Source organism: Carlito syrichta, unplaced genomic scaffold (genome assembly GCF_000164805.1).
Source record: "Carlito syrichta isolate Samal-C Ts95f unplaced genomic scaffold, Tarsius_syrichta-2.0.1 Scaffold304381, whole genome shotgun sequence".
NCBI lineage: Eukaryota > Metazoa > Chordata > Mammalia > Primates > Tarsiidae > Carlito > Carlito syrichta.
This window is the reverse complement of record NW_007248477.1, coordinates 219,084-224,645: the sequence shown is the minus strand read 5'-3', so window position 1 is coordinate 224,645 and position 5,562 is coordinate 219,084.

Here is a 5,562-nt window from a genome sequence, read left to right as displayed (position 1 = left end):
TCCACTCACCTCAGCCTCCCAAAGGCACGGAATTACAGGCTGAGCCACTGAGCCCGGCTGGTTTTTATTTCTATGACTGTAGAAAGCAAATAAGCTTATGTGCATTGACTGGGTGTTAGCCTATGGGTATTGGTCTCTGGGGCCTGCATGCCATTCCAGGCCCATCGCCAGCTGTCTGCACAAGGTAGGTTGTTATTTCGAAGCCTCAGTTTCTCCTTCTGCAAAATGGGCTTAACTGAAGATTAAATGAGAGAATACAATAAGGTTCTTAGCCCTCCTTTCCACCCACCTTTTTTTAGGGGCATAAACCACAGACCTTGAAGTTAGATGGATCTAGGTCAAAATCCAGTTTATCATCACATAGAGAATAAGGTTAAAAAAAAAATCCAGAGCCGCGCTCAGTGGCTCAGCCTGTAATCCTGCGCCTTGGGAGGCTGAGGTGAGTGGATTGCCTGAGCCCGCGGGTTCGAGACCCGCCTGGGCAACTTGGTGAGACCTCATCTCTACAATAAATCCAAAAAAATTAGCCGGGCATGGTAGCGTCCGCCTGTTGTTCCAGCTACTTGGAAGACTGAGGCGGAAGGATCGCCGAACCAAGCAGGTTGAGGCTGCAGTGGCCGGGAGGGGCCACTGCACTCTAGTCTGGGTGATAGAGTGAGACCCCAACTCAAAAAAAAAAAGAATCCAGGCAGTGCCAATGTACCAAACTCTGTGACCTCAGGCACTTCCTCTCTCAGCTTCAGTTTCAGCATCAGAAAAGTGGGGTGGACCCCTCCTCTGAGGGATGCTGTGAGCATGATGTGACCACAGCTAGGCACACAGCATGACAGTAGCGATTAGCATAGTCATGTGATTACCATGGTTACACCATTGAGCCATATAAACTGTCAGAATGAGGACCCCGGCTCAGGGATACTGCACGCCCAGCCATGAACAAGCCTTGGCCTTGATGCCACCCATTTTGAAGCTGTTCACCTCTGGCCCTTTCTCTTGGACAGTCAGGCCCAGCTCAAGGGGCGATGGTTCCCAGGGGATAATAGAGGACCTTGGAGCCCACAGGGAGGCCCACATCCTTCCTGTTGCAGGTGGAGAAAGAGAGACCTTGAGAAAGGAAGGATGGGTTGTCACTGGCAGGCGGTGGTCAGACAGGGGTTGCACCCACATGACTGTGGGCAGAGAGCTTGGGCCTGTGCAGTGGACAGTGGTTAAAGAAGCTTCCTCAACAGGCTACATCTTTTCCCTTTTATTTTATTTTATTTTTTTTAATTGGAGTCTCACTCTGTCACCCAGACTGGAGTGCAGTTGCCGCTCCCGGCCACCGCAGCCTCAACCTGCTGGGCTCCGGCGATCCTTCTGCCTCAGCCTTCCGAATAGCCAGAATTACAGGCGTGCGCTACCACGCCCAGCTGATTTTTTGATTTATTGTAGAGATGAGGTCTCGCTGCCCAGGCGGGTCTCGAACCCGTGGGCTCAGGCAATCCACTCACCTCAGCCTCCCAAAGTGCGGGATTACAGGCTGAGCCACCGAGCCCGGCCCATCTTTTCCCTTTTAAATGACCGCAGTGACTAATATCTACAGAGCAACATTGTGCTAAGCCTGGCTCTCAGAACCTTCTACTCTTCGTCGTATCTGCCCATGAAGGTAGAGACTCTTATCATCCCCACTTTAGAGATGACAAGATCAGAGAGGTGAAGAGACTTACCCAAGGCCACACAGCCCATAAGGGAGGGGCTGTCACTTGGACCCGAGTCTGATACCAGTGCTCGAAGGCTTCCCCACTCTACATGTTGCCTCCCTTCTCCCAAATCCTGGAGCCCCGGAGCTGGTGGTCTCACCGTCTCAGTACTGCTTGAGGACTCGGGAAGTGGAGGACTCCATTCCTGGCACAGGCAGGCTCGGGGTATCCTCCACACACCCGGCCACCCCAGGTCCCCTGGCGTGGTGGCTTCGCCTTGGCGCTCACAGTCCACTGTTGCCTATCTCTTCTCCCCCAGCCACCACCTGGGGAGCGGCTCAGGGAAAAACTGGGACTTATCAAGACAAAGAACAAAAGTCGTGGGGGAAAGACGCCAAGAGCCATCTCCACTCTGGGGTAGGGCCCTTCAGTTTTGCCCCTTTGAAATTTCAAATTCCAGTTTGTGGACAAAGTCCTAACTATCTCACAATATAGGTCCCCAACCACTGACCAAACTCCAGTCCAGGCAGCCACCCGGCTTGGGGCTGGCCTGGCCTTGCTGTCTCCTTTGGTAGTTCTCAGGGTCCGGGGGGTCTGGGCCACCTGGGGTCTCGACCAGGCCATCCTTGCAGCCCCAGCCAGCCCCCAGGGACCCTAGTCGCCCATCTGAGGCGACCATCCTCTTCCTGGACCTGGGATCTGATACCTGCTGGTGACAGCGACAGATACCAGGTAGGACCCCCACCTCCCTCCTCCTCCAGCCTGATGGCGACCCACGCCATCTTCCCACACAACTGCAGAACTGGAAGAGATGGCTCGACTGACCCACCCATTTGGTGGATGGAGACACTGAGGCCCTCAGGGGAGTGGCAGCTGTCTGCAGGCTGAACCGTAGACTTGGGGCTCAGACCTGGGACCCTTCACTGAGCCCCAGAGGGTGGAAGGGACTTGTTCAAGGCAATGAACACTCGGCAATGAAGGGTGAGCATTCTCTTAACAAGGAGAAGTCTTTGCTTCTTCAGAGCCTTCATGGGCCCTGGCAGTACTTCCTTGACTGTGGAGGGTGGTTGCTTGTACACTCAGTGACTGACGCCTGCCACGGGAGTGATTCTGAGAGGAAGAGGAGGGAGCCGGAGGCCAGTGGGCTCGGAAGGAAGCGACACTCGTGTGGTTAACTGATAACTGAACCCCGTCCCTGGGCCTCCACTGGCCTCCTTCCTCCCTCCCTCTCCTTGGCCTGATTAAGACCAACTTACCTGCCTGCTAATCATTGCTGAACCTGTTGATTTTGCCTTAAAAAATTAACTGGGCATGAGTTTGCGGTTTTCCTCACCCCTAACCCTGAAAAGGCCTGGGTAGGCAGGAGGCCGCAGGGTTATGCAAGAGGCCGCTGGCCTTCCCGGCTCATCCCCAGGCCTCCTCTGCTGCTCTCCAAAGGGTAGGTTTTGCTCAAGAGTCAACAGTCTGCTTGTTCCCCTGCTCCAGGTCATGAGCAAATTTGCTCTGTTACCAAACAGAGATAAAGGCCGCTGGTGGGGCAGGGAGGGTTTTCCAGACAGGGATGCGGAGGGAAAGCTTGGAGCTCAGGGGTTCTAGAATTCAGCCGACAGAGCTGGGAGAACCTTGAGGGGATGTGGCCTGGCGCTCTTGGGCAGGTTCTCCCAGGAATGGAGGAAGGGCATTCCAGGCCCTGCTCTGACATCCTCCTAGATGGGATGGAGCCCAGGGAGGGCATCCCAGCCCCTACTCCCACCGCAGCTCCCTCCTAGACAGAATCTTCCTTAATATCTTGTTTGAGAACCAAAAAAACCATGGTCCAGGCTTCCCCCACCCCCATAAGGTACAGATGGGGAGATGGAGGCCAGTGGGGAGGGGACCTGTCCAAGGACAGGTCACTCAGGCCTCCAGGGACCCCAGCCAGCACGGGCATGGTGGCTCTATGGACCTGAGGAATGGAAGGAGCTCTGCAAACACCCTCTAGTGCATTCTCCCTCCCCCTAGGGCTGGCTGGAAGCAGAGAGGCTCTGAGAGCCACCAGAAGGTCCTAGTCAGGGGACTCCCCCAGCCTTGTGTCCTGCAGGCCCTCTGAGGAGTGTGGCCCACTAGTAAGCTAGAGACTCCATATTAGAACCCACCCTGGGGCACATTCTGTCCCTGGAGGTGTCAGGTCCTAGAGGAAGATGCAGAGCCCCACTCTGATTCTTTTGACCCTTCTGAGCCTCAATTTCTTCACCTGTAAACTGGGAACCATGACGCCTGACTCCTGGGTTTGTCACAAGGATGAAATGGAGAGAAGCAGGTGCATAGCCCATCGTGGCTGACATGTAGACAGCCATTTGAGGGCCTTTGCAGACAGCCACTCTGGGAGGAAGACAGTCCTTCTACCATCATTTCACAGACCAGAGGCACAGAGAGGGCGAGTCCTGTGCCCCTGCTCACATAGCTGATAAGAAACAGGACGTAGGATGCAAACCTAACCCCAGGACTACCCAACCTTTCCAGGACTGCCACGTGGCAAGTGCTCACGAGAGGTGGCCAGGAGAAGGGCAGAGAGCAGGACACTGTGGGAAATGCTGACCGCATGGCCCAGCAGGCAGGGTGGAGTGTGGACTGGAGGATGACCAGGAAGGGAGCCAGGAGGACTTGGGTCTGTGTGGGTGGGGCCTCCCTGCAGACTGCCTCCTGCCAGGTGGCTTGGGACATCTGGGCTGAGGGTGCTGCTGTCCTGTTTATGCTCGTCTCTCCTATTTATGCTTCTCCCTCCTGCTTATGTGCCTGACTTTACCTGCAGGGGTGACCTTGGAAATTGGAGGGGCCTGTCTGCCCTTGTAAGACCTGAAGGGTGATGGGGAACCCCTGACTGGTCCAGACTCTGGTTTGGAGAGGGCGGGAATGAGCCCACATCCCAGAAGCTTTGGTCTGTCCACACCCTTGTTCTGAGAGACCCCAAGGATTTTCCTGGAGGTCACTGAGATAAAGTGTTTGGAAGTCCCAAGACTCAGGCCAGGGTCCCAGTTTACAGTTTACAAGCTGCACACTGCACAAAGGTTCTCCAGCCAAAAGGGCAAGTAGGGATGGAAACAGGACCGTGCCAAATGCCCACGGGCTTTGTCTTCCCAGAGGGGGTGCCTTTTTCATATTTGGACAAAGGATTCATGGGAGCTGCTAGAGGCCTTGCCTCAGCTCTGGCTCCAGTACTGTGTGACCTTGAGCAAGGTCATTTCCCATTCTGACCTTGGGGTCCTATTTGAGAAGTTCTGTGAGGCATAAAGCAGAGACTCAACCTTGACGGTGAAATAGAACCATCTAGGACCTTTAAACAAAACGGATGCCCACTCCCTATCACAGACCAATGATCAAACTTTGGGTGGGGGGGGGGGGGGGGCGGTGTTGGGCATTCAGTCCAGCCAAGATTAAGACTTCTTGTAGGAGAGCTTGAAATTTGAAGCTGGAAAGGCCTAGATGTGCATCCAGGTCCTACAGTTTACTGCAACTCACTAGTCAAAACTTCAGTGAGGCTCAGGTTCCCAGTCTATAAAAGGGGAATGAGATGAGATGGTGTTCAGACAGTGCTGGCACTCTGCTCAGCATGAAGGAGCTTCTGACTCTCGGTGCCGAGACAATTACTGTTACTGGCAATCTGAGATGGACGTAAAATAAGGGGACCTTCCAGGTTGAGGATTTAGTAACTTGAAGACAGGCCAGGCATGGCTTGTGTAATGCCAGCACTTTGGGAGGCCAAGACAGGAAGATCACCGGAGCCCAGGAGTTGGAGACTGCAGTGAGCTATGATCACGCCACTGTACTCCGGCCTGGGTCAAAAAGCAAGACTCTTGTCTCTATAAAAAATAAAAAGGAAGACAGGTTTTCTCTGTTCCTTGGAGTC